The sequence below is a fragment of the Helianthus annuus genome, chromosome 1 (genome assembly GCF_002127325.2).
Source record: "Helianthus annuus cultivar XRQ/B chromosome 1, HanXRQr2.0-SUNRISE, whole genome shotgun sequence".
Lineage (NCBI taxonomy): Eukaryota > Viridiplantae > Streptophyta > Magnoliopsida > Asterales > Asteraceae > Helianthus > Helianthus annuus.
The window spans coordinates 122,487,700-122,502,211 of NC_035433.2; the positions used below are offsets into that span (position 1 = coordinate 122,487,700).

Here is a 14,512-nt window from a genome sequence, read left to right on the forward strand (position 1 = left end):
AATAGTTCGGGTTTAGAACGATGAACTTGTTTAACAGAAAAGTAGAACCTTTTAAATTGTAAAGGGTAAATTACACTTTTCGTCCTTTATGTTTGTATCAGATTGCAATGGATGACCTTTAACTTCAATAACTACAGTCACAATCCTTTATTTGTAAAACCCATTACACCCTAGGTCCTTTAGCATTAACCTGGTTAAAATTTTCAGTTAAGTTAAGCATGTGCCTTGCACATGAGGGTAAGTTGGCAATTTTATACAAACAAATAAACAAAAACAGATTTAAAAGAAAACAATATATAATTATATATACAAAACACTCAATCCTTCTATCTCATTTCTCTGTCCCCTTTCTCTCCAACCAACCCCCACCCACACCACCACTATAACAGCCACTAAAATCCCAAAATACATATTGTTGTAATTTTATAGAAAAAGAACACAAAGGAACAAGAATGGTTTATAAAAGTAAGATTCTTATGCAGGAACATGAAACAAAAACCAAACTACACATATAACTAATCACTAACAGATAATAACAAGGTATATTAGGTGACCATCATGGACCAAATATCATGTTTTTGTTGCAGGTCTCACTAACCCTAGTTCCGAACCGCTTCCTAAATGCTTAAAGTCTTTAGCTTCAAGATTATCCCTATGACCTGCAAACTTAGTCCCACTTTTCTCCAAATTAATCAAATTCCTATCTTTGCAGGCCTTGTTACAAACTAAACAAACTTTATCAACCGCCATAACACCATCTTCACAAGATTTCTAAATCTTATCACGGCAGCCACGGTCTACTTGATTTGAAACCCACTAACGGTTACTATGTGTTGAAACACGGAATCACCGCCGGGATGATTGGACCGCTTTGTCTGTGAGGGTGAAGATTCACACCTTGTTCTTCCTCTTGAACCTAGATCTGCAATAGAGAAGAGAAGAAAGTGGAGCTGTAGAGATGACCGGTAGGGGAAAGAATCCCCTGTTTCCAGTAACAAAAGTGTGGCGGCTCCATATCTTGTGCCCTAATAATGAGGTGAACACCTCTTTATATAGGAGATATGGGCCTCCCCTAACCTCAATGGGCCAGGCCCGGTTAGGGGTTATCTCTACAAGCCCACAACCTAGTGTAGTGTAAACTACAGCGCGCTAGGCCTCGCGGGTTAGTACGCAATAATAATAAATATTATAATAAAAGGCGATAAGTAACGGATATGTCCGGTCGTTCGGGTTGGGTCTAATACCATACCCCATCATGTCCCCCAGTCTAGTGCTGCTCCCGCGTGCAAGCGTGGGAGGAGTACTAGACTTGTTAGGAGTGCACGAAAGTAAAGATTGAGTTTTAGGCTTACCAGTCGCCCGGGTGCGGGAAAGTTGTTGGCCATGCTTGTTGTGTCTGTCTTCAGTTGTGAGTAGAGATAATGGAACAGTGAATATCCCACGATTGTTCATCGTGGAAATTGGTTGGGCAAACTTGGCGCATGCTGATTGGTTGCAGTCAGTTGCCATTTGTATTGGCGCATTACCATGAGCTTGTTAAGGTTGCGCGTACGTGGTTAGGTCTTGTGCGAACTGGCTGAGTTTTGACGGTTGAGTGTGGTTAGGACCCAACGTGCGTATGACTGATGCAGCATCTGGGACCATACCCCTTCAGGTCCCCCTAGTCCAGTGTTGCTCCCACGCGCGGGTGGCAAGTGGGTGCAATTCTGGAATAGATGAGTGTCTTCCCTTCGGATGGTTTTCGAGTGTGGCCCAACTTTAGCGGTGCGCACACAGTCGTGTGGCTGCTGTAAAATATTCACCCTTTGGTGTGACTTCTGTTGGTTAACGCAAGGCGCGCACGTGTTTAACCTTATGGAATACGTATACTTGGTGTTTAAATCTTTGTAAACTGTTGTTTACAATATTTGCACGTGTTAATCCACTTTGAGTCAGGTTATCACGAATGAGAATTGGCAAAAAGTTGTGTCAGGATAATGAAGTGGAAACCCGAACCTGCCCTAATCCTCCGCTGTGCCACAACAACAATGTGGCGTGAAGCAAGGAGATGTGGCTTGTTGTTAGTACACGATGTCTAAAGCCTACGTCTTAGTCTAGGTCATGCTTGTATAGGGTCTAGGGGTCTAATATGTCAAGTATGTAAAGTGTAGGGGCTGAAATGTAAATTTTATGTGTTATTGTAGTAATTCCGCTTGAAATGACACTTTGTCATTTCAAGCGAAATCAGAAGGAAGTGATTCCGCTTGAAATGACAAGGTGTCATTTCAAGCGAAATCTCAGTAGTATATATATGTGTTTGTGTTTCTCATTTGGCACGGAATCACGAAGTTGTAACCGAACTGCTGCCGGATTTCCAAGTGAATTTTTAATGAGAAACAAGTGTTAAAGTGATATTCTTCTGTCTTCTACTCATTTCTATCTGATTCAACACTGTTTGTTTGTTTCCGTCACTCAAACAGTGGTATTTTGACTCTGATTGACTCACTAGGTCGTCAAATCGGTCCTACACTTGTCTTGAAGATTGTAGGTGTAAACGAAACTTTATTTAAGCCAATGTGTTTTTGCGTATACCCAAAGTGGTGTGTGCATTTGTAGCACAGTTTACATTTTGTAAGCGTTTTCCTATATGGCTAAGCATGCGCGCGCGGGCGACATACACACTCGTATGTAAAGGCAGCAGGGCCGCATGGAGATTAGCATGCTTGCATGTGTAGCAACAAGCTCGCCTGGAGACTGGCGTGCTCATATCTAAAGGAGCATGCGCGTATAGCGACTTGCATGCTCGTATGTAGAGCAACAGTCTCACACGGAGACTGGCGTGCTTATATGTCAAAGGAGCATGCGCGTATAGCGACCTATGTGCTCATGTGTGGAGCTTAAGGCTCGCATGGAGACTGAGATGATCGTATGTAGAAAAACAGACTTGTATGGAGACCGACGTGCTGGTATGTAAAAGAGCTTGTGCGCATGGCGACTTACGGGCTCGTATGTAGAGGAGCATGCGACTACTAGCGCATGTGTGCTCACTCGTAAGTAAAGGAGCATGCGCGCGTGGAGACTTACGTGCTCGTATGTAAAAGAGCATGCGCGTATGGCGACTTACGTGCTCGTATGTAGAGGAGCATGCACGTATGGCGCATGTGTGCTCGCTCGTAAGTAAAGGAGCATGCGTGCATGGCGACTTACGTGCTCGTATGTAAAAGAGATGTGCGTATGGCGGCTTACGTGCTCGTATGTATAGGAGCATGCGCGTATGGCGCATGTGTGCTCGCTCGTAAGTAAAGGAGCATGCGCACGTGGCGACTTACGTGCTCGTATGTAAAAGAGCATGCACGTATGGCGACTTACGGGCTCGTATGTAGAGGAGCATGCGCGTATGGCGCATGTGTGCTCGCTCGTAAGTAAAGGAGCATGCGCGCGTGGCGACTTACGTGCTCGTATGTAAAAGAGCATGCGCGTATGGCGACTTACATGCTCGTATGTAGAGGAGCATGCGCGTATGGCGCATGTGTGCTCGCTCGTAAGTAAAGGAGCATGCGCGCGTGGCGACTTACGTGCTCGTATCTAAAAGAGCATGCACGTATGGCGATTTACGTGCTCGTATGTAGAGGAGCATGTGCGTATGGCGCATGTGTGCTCGCTCGTAAGTAAAGGAGCATGCGTGCGTGGCGACTTACGTGCTCGTATGTAAAAGAGCATGCGCGTATGGCGACTTACGTGCTCGTATGTAGAGGAGCATGCGCGTATGGCGCATGTGTGCTCGCTCATAAGTAAATGAGCATGCGCGCGTGGCGACTTACGTGCTCATATGTAATGCGTCACCAAACCTGCAAAATTCATTATCAAATGCTGGTGTATCATGAGATGCCCAATCGTATATTAGTATTTCTCGAACTTAAAATAATTTGACAAGAAATATTGTAATAAAGAGTGACATATGGAACACACTGTACCGAAACTTTGTCCTTCGGAGGAATTCGTGTTATGCATCCATACTTCACAATATGTGAAAGCAACTTCGAACTTCGGAATGGTGTTGGACTATGCTAGTCCTTTTGTTTATTGCAGCTGCTAAAAATGTCAGTAGCATTGAACTTGGATAATAATAAGCAATGATACTAGTGTGCGCCGGAAATATCTCAAGGTTAATACTCGTTAAAACGATGAACTACTAGCCATGTCGTTGAATAATTTCATTTGCTAGACGTTAGCCGGTTTGTGTTATCGGGGAAAGCGTGTAACAATGCTTTACTAAATAATTCAAGTGTTCACAGCGGGTTACATATGAACATTGTCCATATATTAGCTAAAATGATATGTGCCCAAATGCATATTTAAAAGTCGTACACCGACTCTTGTAGCACATAATAATGTGTTTGAGCCATAAATTGAAAGTTATGGTGCAAGATTAGGATTAAAAAGCAGACATGTGAACTAAATAAAACACAAGTTCAAATTAGCCCTTTTAAACCTCCACAAACGAATGGTAGAGCTGACTCGTGCGGCGGAGACGCTGCCACGCAGAAGTGGTTGTTTGTTGGTCGTGCGCGACGGTTTTCTTAATCACACCCCTTTTAGGGTGGAAGTAAGGCGTGCTAAATAATGCTAGTCGTAACACACTAAAAAGTATATGCAATTTAGCAACGAATATGACAATTATATAAAGCATATTGTACCTATATCTCATGGTTTCTTGACCATGATGGTCGTACGCATGTGCGATCTGCGATGAAGTCTTGTGTTCATGCTTTTTTTTTGTTTAAGAGGTTGACCAACATTTGTAAGTGCAATCTTAGTTGAGATAATTGTCAAATTGTTTTTGCAAACCTCACGACATCATGGCGCGTCAGTGTTTTGTTAATTGAATATTTTATTTATTTATTTATTTATTTTTTAAAAACCCACTTATATGCATGTGGCTTAATAAAAATAACCGCGATGTAATGTATACTTTATTCAATTAACAAATCCAGTCACACTCGCCAAAAATCAATTAATTCACTAGAAATTTTGGTTCCAAGTGATATAGATAGCTCTTAAAACACAAGCATGGCTACTGTGGATGTTGTGCTAAGCACTATAGGGTCAAACTAAAGTTGCAGTTAACTCAAAGGTCAAGGACCAAACTTGGCAAATATGAAATTGTGTAGGCTAAAGCATGTGGATGTCAACAGTTTTAAATATGAAAAGTAATCAACTTTATCATATTCGAATAAAGTAGTCTTAACTAGCCTTGAAGCTTTAATATTCCTTTCACAATATCTTCCTCTAAATACCAACCATGAAATGGGCTGCGTGGTGATGTGCAAACACTCCGGCGAACCATGCCTCACACCCCGACGAGCCTTGTGGCGAACGGTTTGCACAGTGGAGGAAACAGTCATGCGCTGGTGGTTGCGCGCGGAGTACGTTACGGTGGACTAAACTCATGCGCTAGTAGGTCTCGTAGGAGTTGAGGCCATGTCTAACGACTTAAAGAAGATACGTCCATATCAAAGTTTAATATATATAAATAAATTGAAGATAACATTTTGTGAAAATCTTCTTTGTACATGTTAAAATTCTGAGTAAAGCACGTAAATAGTTTGTAAAACCTTCTCAGAGCATGGGTTGATAGAATGTCTGGTGCGCGTGAGGTGGCGGAGCAAGCTCACTGCGCTTGTTCACCGTGCACGGGGGTGAGTAGCATGTCCGTAGCAGAGCTTGTTTTACCGCGCGCGAGGTGTAAGGCATGGGTTAGGGTCGCCGGTGGCAGAGTTTGTTCACCGCGCGCGAGGTGTGAGGCATGTTGGTGGAGATTGTTTACCATGCACGGGGTGAGTAGCATGTCGGTGGTGGAGCTTGTTCGCCGCGCACGTGGTGTAAGGCACTCGCGCGACGACGGAGTGTGACTTGTAGGCGGAGGTGCACTCGCGCGGCGTCGGAGTGGGACCAGCAGGCGGGGGTGCACTTGCGCGGCGTCAGAGTGGGACCAGCAGGCGGGGGTGCACTCGCGCCCGACGGGGTGTGTCCGGCAGACGAGTGCACTTGCGCGGGCAGCGGAGTGTATGTAAAACAATTCTGAGACCTAACAAAAACCCGTTGTGAATATATGGTTGCTTTAGAGGTTTTTTAAGGGTTAGGGCAAAAAATGTGATGCTCTTACCTTGTAAGGGAGAAGGCATAGGTGATGCTCTCATTTCCAAATGAAGACAAAAATGTGCAGGCACATGTCAGACCACTTTATCCAGTTGTTTACAGCTGTGTTCTGAATTGTTTACAGCTGTATGACGACGATTGTATTTTTTTTTTATTTATTAATTTAAAATATTAAATATCTGGAAAGGACTTTGATTTATTAAAAATTCAAAGTTTTTAATTCATCGCCGTCACATTCCATAAGCTCTCGAACATCATTAAATAATAAATTTATAGCTTTTTCAAGAGTTTAGGGCCTCTAAAGGTGACGTAAGGAAGAAAGCCATTTTTCTTTTCCTTTTGTCATACCTTGTTTATCAAAGAAAAGAACTGTAAATAACTTACTCGTTTATCTTTTATAAATGATGGCTAATCTGTGTTAACGGAGGCATAAAACCCCACAAAACTTGGATCTCGAAATCATAACTTGAGAAAGATCTTGTACGGCAACAGATCGGAGCTCCCTAGTACATGAGGTTATGAACCCCATCTGAAACAAATGTAGATCTGAAGATTTTTAAGCACTAAAATCAGTGAAATACCACAGATCTAGAAGTTTTTTAGGAAAAGTAACACTGATCTGTGGGGTTTTTTGCATTCGAAGATCGAGAGTGTGACTCTAAGAACACAGATCTAAAGATCAGAGGATAAAACGAGATGTGATCAACAAATGTATAGCATATACTCAGTGGGCGCCAATGTTGAAACACGGAATCACCGCCGGGATGATTGGACCGCTTTCTCTGTGAGGGTGAAGATTCACGCCTTGTTCTTCCTCTTGAACCTAGATCTGCAATAGAGAAGAGAAGAAAGTGGAGCTGTAGAGATGACCGGCAGGGGAAAGAATCCCCTGTTTCCAGTAACAAAAGTGTGGCGGCTCCATATCTTGTGCCCTAATAATGAACACCTCTTTATATAGGAGATATGGGCCTCCCCTAACCTCAATGGGCCAGGCCCAGTTAGGGGTTATCTCTACAAGCCCACAACCTAGTGTAGTGTAAACTACAGCGCGCTAGGCTTCGCGGGTTAGTACGCAAAAATAATAAATATTATAATAAAAGGCGATAAGTAACGGATATGCCTGAACGACCGGACATATCCGTTACTTATCGCCTTTTATTATAATATGTATTATTATTGCGTACTAACCCACGAAGCCTAGCGCGCTGTAGTTTACACTACACTAGGTTGTGGGCTTGTAGAGATAACCCCTAACTAGGCCTGGCCCATTGAGGTTAGGGGAGGCATGGTCTCCTATATAAAGAGGTGTTCACCTCATTATTAGAGCACAAGATATGGAGCCGCCACACTTTTGTTACTGGAAACAGGGGATTCTTTCCCCTACCGGTCATCTCTACAGCTCCACTTTCTTCTCTTCTCTATTGCAGATCTAGGTTCAAGAGGAAAAACAAGGCGTGAATCTTCACCCTCACAGAGAAAGCGGTCCAATCATCCCGACGGTGATTCCGTGTTTCAACACTATGGCTGCGATTTTACATATTTGGGTACGAATTCCTGGAAGCGGAGTAGATACAGGAAGGATTAGAGGGATACATGATTAGGGTTTCTAATGGTTAGGGTATTGCTGGTTGCGAAGCTGGTGGCGGCTCTCGGTGTTACCGGAGGTTGGGAAGGTGGTGGTCGAATGATGGGAGGGCTGGTGGTTGTGGCTGGATGATGGTGGTGGAGAAAAGCTAGAGAGAGATTGGGAACTTAGAGAGAGAGAGACAGACAATGTGTGTGTGTTCATTTATATATTTCAAATAAATAAATTGAGTAATATTACCAAGTCACCCTCACGTGCAAGGCACATGTCTAACTTAACTGAAAAATTTATTCAGGTTAGTGCTAAAGGACGTAGGGTGTAACGGGTTTTCCAAATAAAGGACTGTGACTGTAATTATTGAAGTTAAAGGGTATCTAGTGCAATCCGATGCAAACATAAAAGACGAAAAGTGTAATTTACCCAATTGTAAAATATCAATATTAGTTATTAGCGAACACTATAAAAGAATTTTGTTAAACAACTTTTGTATGTCGCTAAGAATAGAGGATATTGAAGATATGGAATGTATTATGTATGTTGTTATTTAAAACTTTTAAAAATTAGACATATGGATGGACTTCGTGATTTAAAAATATTTAAAAGATGGTGATGTAAAAGTTTTAGAAAATATGGTTGGCTGCATCATGGAACAGGAAAGGATTACCAAGTCCTTTTAGAAGATATGGCTTGTCACACCCCGATATTTCCACACATTACCGGTGGGCCCGACGAGGAGTATCGTGACGTAGTTGATATCATCATTGTCAATACACACAATATTATAGCACAGCGGAAGGCTGGGTAAATAAACTATTACAAACCATAATGTCTGAGTGTTCGAGTTTAAGAATATACAGACTGGAATGTAATAAGATCCACAGGCGGATCATAAATGTACAAAGAAACAAAAACAACAGACTTCAGGTATCTTATGGATTTGCAAGATCCTCTATGACACCCTATAGCTCCAGCCTATTACGAGAGGTACCTGTCAATCAGTCTTTAAGAAAATACCTCAGTTTACACTGGTAAATACGATTAACTGACTCTTTTGAGAACATTTATGAAAATTGATTTAAGTGCACATGGCACAAACCATTTATAACTTGGGACAATCTTTAGTAAAATCTTGTATACAGTTTTACATGTTTGTCATACATATGGTGCCGGTTTGTAAGCCGGTCATGATTAACTGACTCACCACTTATACAACCCACAGAGGAGTTATCCCCAATTTGTGGGTAATTTAATATTTAGCATTTGCATCTGTCAGGTGCATGCCTACACCCCGTGCATAGGTCGTGGCCATTAATAACTTAAATGAGCCGGGGATATCCAGGACACGGTCATTAACCCCCAATGTTTATGTTATCAAACAATACAGATTAAAATGGGTTATTGATGTGTGTAAAATGCAACATATAAATTACATCAAATGAGGCATAAAACTAACCCTTTTTAAGTACTAATGTTGGAAAAAGAGTGTTTTTGTCTTCCTTTTGTATTTTCAGCATTAAATGAGCTCAAATTAACAAAAGAAGCAAAAAGGCAGCTAAATCTAACATAAATACAAGAAAAGGAACATAAGTGGATTGCCCGACCCCTCAACAGCATCCTCCCAAGCAAAACAGAGAAGGCAGAAGACTGAACACGCCCCGTGCTCAGCCAGCACGGGGCCGTGCCCAAGAAGCAGCAGAAAAGACAAACCTATAGAAGCTTCTATTGCCCACCACGGGGTCGTGCCCAGCGAACACGGGAGCGTGGCGAAAGTACTGCAGGCGCATTAATTGTAATTGTGAATTGCAATTAATGAGGAGAGAGATTGTCAGACGGGCACGGGGCCGTGTGCAGCGGACACGGGGCCGTGTGCAGCGGACACGGGGCCGTGCCCAGGCTTCTATTCAGCCTATAAATAGGAGTGCTTGGCTTCATTGCAACTCATCCCTTGGCACACCACCTCTCTCACACTTCATCCACCACCCACCACCATCACAACACCATCATCCACCACCATCATCCATTGTCCATCATAGAGTGTGTGAGTCGTCTCGGGATCCAAGATTGATCGTTAGAGTTCTTGACAATCAAGGCCATGCTTGCCTAAGTCTCTTACATCACTTGGTGAAGACAAGTGTTTAGTATAATACTTTTTATTTTTAATCTTTTGCACTTTTTATTTGGTTTTGTATTAATGACTTTAATAACTAGTTGCTTATGTTGAAGGTGATTCTTCCTTATCGTTTGTCCGTGGTGTCTTGGCATTATTTTACTGTCTATATAAAATAAAAGATTTTCACCATTCATATCTCCACGGTCTATATGGAGGTATGTTGGCTACCTGGTCGGGGGTTAAGGGAACGGTTTGGTAAGGGTCTTGCCCTTGTTCAGCGTTTAGAGGTCCTGCAAGGGACCTGGGTCAAATTTAGTAGGATCTCCTTCAATACCCAAAGGTATTGGATGGCGGGGATCCAAACTCTTTGACCCCCTCATAAGTTAACTACTATTAATACTATAACCCGGCTATTTAGGACTGTATCCCTGCTGACTCAGACTACTTAGTCGAGGGTAACGTCACCTCCAAAAGAGGGGCCTACCGTAATTTGCATTAATAACTTAATTAATTATCTTTCAATAATCCGACCCTTTAGGATTGTATCCTTGCTGACTCAAACTACTGGGTTGAGGGTAACGTCGCCTTCAAAAGAGGGGCCTACTACAATAACTAAGATAATCTCTTAAACAAGTGCAAAAGTGCGAAAATAATCAAAGGTTATACTAATACACGAGTCGGATCCAAGTGATTCATCTTGTCTATCTGTTTTTATTTTTATTTTATTTTTCAGCATTATAGTTAGTTTTATTTTCTTAGTTTAAAAATCTTTTCTAACATTTTGATTTGATTAGACGTTGAGGATAAACCGGTACTAAAAGCTCTTGTGTCCTTGGACGACCTCGGTATCTTACCAACACTATACTACGTCCACGATGGATGCACTTGCCCATATGTGTGTTTAGTGTTAGTAAATATCATGTTTTATAAATTTAAAACTTGGCTAAAAGTGTAAAAAGGGCTTAAAATATACATTTAAAACATATACACACTAACACGCATCAAGTTTTTGGCGCCGTTGCTGGGGACACAAGGATTTTAAGAAAGTTAGGAATCAACAGCCTAATCATATTTTTTATTTTTTCTTTTTAATTTTTAGGATTTTTCTTAGTTTTTCAGCTTCTGCAGAGCTCAGCACGGGCCGTGTCTGGTCGGACACGGGCCGTGCCCAGCATTGTTACTGGCAGTTTTTAGTTTTCCAAGTTACAGAAGGCTGAGCACGGGGTCGTGTCGGTGCAACATGGGGCCGTGTCCAACTCTCCAGTAACTGGGATCTGGAAAACAATCATTGTAACTCCGACCACAGGCCGTGTTCACTGAGCACGGGGCTGTGGTGAACCTTCTGACCAGCATTCTTTTCTGTTTTTATTGCAGGACTTGGAACCAGACGCCACCCCTACATAGTGTATGAGATCCAGTTCTAATAAGGACATAAAAGAACCTCTAGAAGAACCCGAACGCTTTCTCAGAAAAAGACTAAAAGCCAAAAACCAAGAGAAAGTTTCGGGGAATCCACTTCCAATGGCGGACCAACGTACCCTCATGGATTATCTACGACCCACCATAGGTAATCTCGGCGCCGCTATCAACGCACCGAATTTTGAAGCCAATAACTTCGAACTTCGGCCGCATTTGATACAGATGCTTCAAAACTCCGCAACCTTTCATGGGCTTGCGGACGAGGATCCCCATCTACATATTACTAATTTCTTAGAAATATGTAATACTTTTCGGATCAATGGAGCATCAAATGACGCCATCCGCCTTCGAATGTTTCCTTTCTCACTAAAAGACCGAGCAAAAGCTTGGCTTAACGCCCTCCCAGCTGGACTGGTAAACACCTGGGATGAACTAGCCCAAAAATTTCTATATAAGTATTTCCCTCCCGCTAAAACGGCTAAATTAATGACTGAAATTAATACATATTCACAAGAGGACGGGGAATCCTTATATGAAACTTGGGAAAGGTTCAAGGAGCTATTGCGAAAGTGTCCACATCACGGCCTTGCGATATGGCAACAAGTATCCACTTTCTATAATGGATTGTTGCCACACACAAGGCAGACACTTGACTCTAGCTCCGGGGGACTTCTAGGTAATCGCCGCCCGCATGAAGTATATAATCAAATTGAGGAAATTGCTCAAACCAATTTTCAGTGGCACACTCCCCGAGGCAATAAATCTATTGCCCCGGGCGCCCATAAGGTTGATGAAAGCACTTCTTTACAAGCCCAAATCGAGGCCCTTTCTTCGAAAATAAAAAATTTGGAAATGACAAAAACAGTCTCGGTTATGGCTTGTGAAGGGTGTGGTGGGCCACATGAAAATTGGAGTTGTATGAAAGAAACAGACGATCAACAAGAGTCGGTAAACTACATTGATAATAGACCTAGGCCGTCGGGTCCTCCAACGGGCACCTACAACCAAGGATGGCGAAATCACCCTAACCTTGGTTGGAGAGAACCCGACAATAGTAGTAACCAACAAAACCAACGAACAAACTTTCAACAACCAAGAAATGAGTCACAAAATTTCCCTCAACAACAAGGTGGACGAGAAAGGCTTGAAGATACTATATCTCGCCTCATCTCCGACACTGAAAAGAAAAACTTGGAAAGGTTTCTACAATTAGAATCAAATTTTAGAAATCAACAAGCTAGTATTCAAAACATAGAAAAACAATTAAGTCAACTAGCCCAAAATTTTTCCAAGAGACCACAAGGCGCATTACCAAGCAATACCGAAACAAACGCAAAAGCGCAAGTTCATCTCATCACATTACGAAGCCGCACCGTGGGGCCTACGGAAGTGCCACCGCCTACAGAGGAGACTATACCGCCGCCTCTACAAGAGAAGGATTCCCCTCCATCACCAGAACCTACCAAGGCTCCTCGAGTTCCGTACCCCGGTAGGTTAGTCCGTCAAAAGACCAATGAGCAATTCGCAAAATTCGAAAGTCTACTAAAACAATTGCATGTCAATATTCCTTTTATTAATGTCCTAACCCAAATGCCCAAATACTCTAAGTTCATGAGGGACTTCCTCACTCATAAAAGGAAAATTGAAACTTTGCAATTAGTTAACTTAGGCGAAGAATGCTCTGCCCTCGTACTCAACAAACTCCCCCAAAAGAAAATCGATCCCGGAAGCTTCACGATTCCTTGCTCGATCGGGGACTCCCCCATTCATAATGCACTACCCGACCTTGGGGTTAGCATTAACCTCATGCCCTCATCAATGTTCAAAAGACTCGGCCTAGGAACAACGAGTCCTAGAAAAATGAGCATACAACTTGCTGATCGATCCGTCAAATTCCCGCAAGGTGTCATCGAAAATATCCTAGTAAAGGTAAACAAATTTTTATACCCGGTCGACTTTGTCATACTCGATATGGAAGAAGACACCTAAGTCCCCCTCATACTAGGGAGACCATTTCTCGCCACCGCACAAGAAGTGGTAGACATGAATGACGGAACGCTCACCTTAAGGTACGGGGATGATGAAGTAAAGTTCGGGGTTGGGAAAAGAATAGAGGAGGATGACCCGGTCAACTACATGAAGGTTATTGATTCGAGTTTGGATGCTGCTCTCCGACGGTGCAACATGGGATGCCAAACATCCCACTCAGAAAATATATAACCTCACAGTGGGTCTAGCCAAGGACCCTTATAAACGTGGCGCACCACGGAGGCATTCCGCGGAACTATCCTTAGTTTAGTTTAATCTTTTAGTTTTAATTTGCAGGAATAAAACACACTCATGGTGGTAAAGGATGATAAGGGAAACGAGAAACATGGCCCCATGCACAAGAACAAGGCCACCCGTCAATAATTTCTCCATTACAGAAGGTTCAGCACGGGCCGTGCCCAGCCCACACGGCCCCGTGCTAAACACCCTGCAGACAAACGCCCAGTTCAGGTAATTGGACACGGGCCGTGTTCACCAGACACGCCCCCGTGTCCAGGCTTCTGTTTCTTTTCTTTAATTATCGTTACTGGCACCTGAACACGGGGCCATGCCCGGTCCCCAGGGGGCCGTATCCAGACTGCCAGTAACATAAATTTTTGCTTTTAACACCATGTTACATATTCAATCAACCTAAAAATTTATTTTTGGGATACATTGAGGACAATGTGTAATTTAAGTGTGGGGGGGATGCTAAAACCTTGAATTTTGCAAAGTCCTAATAACAAGCCTTACACAAAACTCTATTGGAACCGCTAATCACCCCAAATTTTTTCAAAAACTTTCATTTTTTTTACTTGTCTAAAGTTTAAGTTGGGAATTCTAAGACCAACAAGGTTATATTTTTACAAATTTACAACCGATGGCGTTGTGATAAAAAGAACCAACATAAGAAAATTATGAAACGGCATGACAAGCTTAGTTAAAATTCGATTATATATACTTGATCACATAGAAAAACCCATTCCCACAAAAAGTGAGTTTTGAGCCTTTATTGAGCATACAAATATACATCTTTACGCTAAATGCTCATTTTTCATTTCTTGTGTGAATAGCCGCTTGGTTCTTACGACTCTAGAACTTGCCACGACAATTCATTCCCGGTCCTTACCAACTTAAACCCAAGTAAGTAAATGATGGAGGCATTAGGACTAACCCTTTTTTCTTTCAAAACCATTATTTTTATTTTTCTATTCACCTACCCAAAAACTCCC

At 42.4% G+C, this 14,512-nt stretch overlaps 1 non-coding gene across 1 annotated transcript; it reads right to left on the minus strand.

Moving 5' to 3' along the window:
• Positions 1-11,732: 11,732 nt before the first annotated feature.
• LOC118482970 lies at positions 11,733-11,839 on the minus strand. Its single transcript, XR_004869392.1, has one exon. It is a non-coding gene; the product is annotated as a small nucleolar RNA R71 (small nucleolar RNA).
• Positions 11,840-14,512: the final 2,673 nt, after the last annotated feature.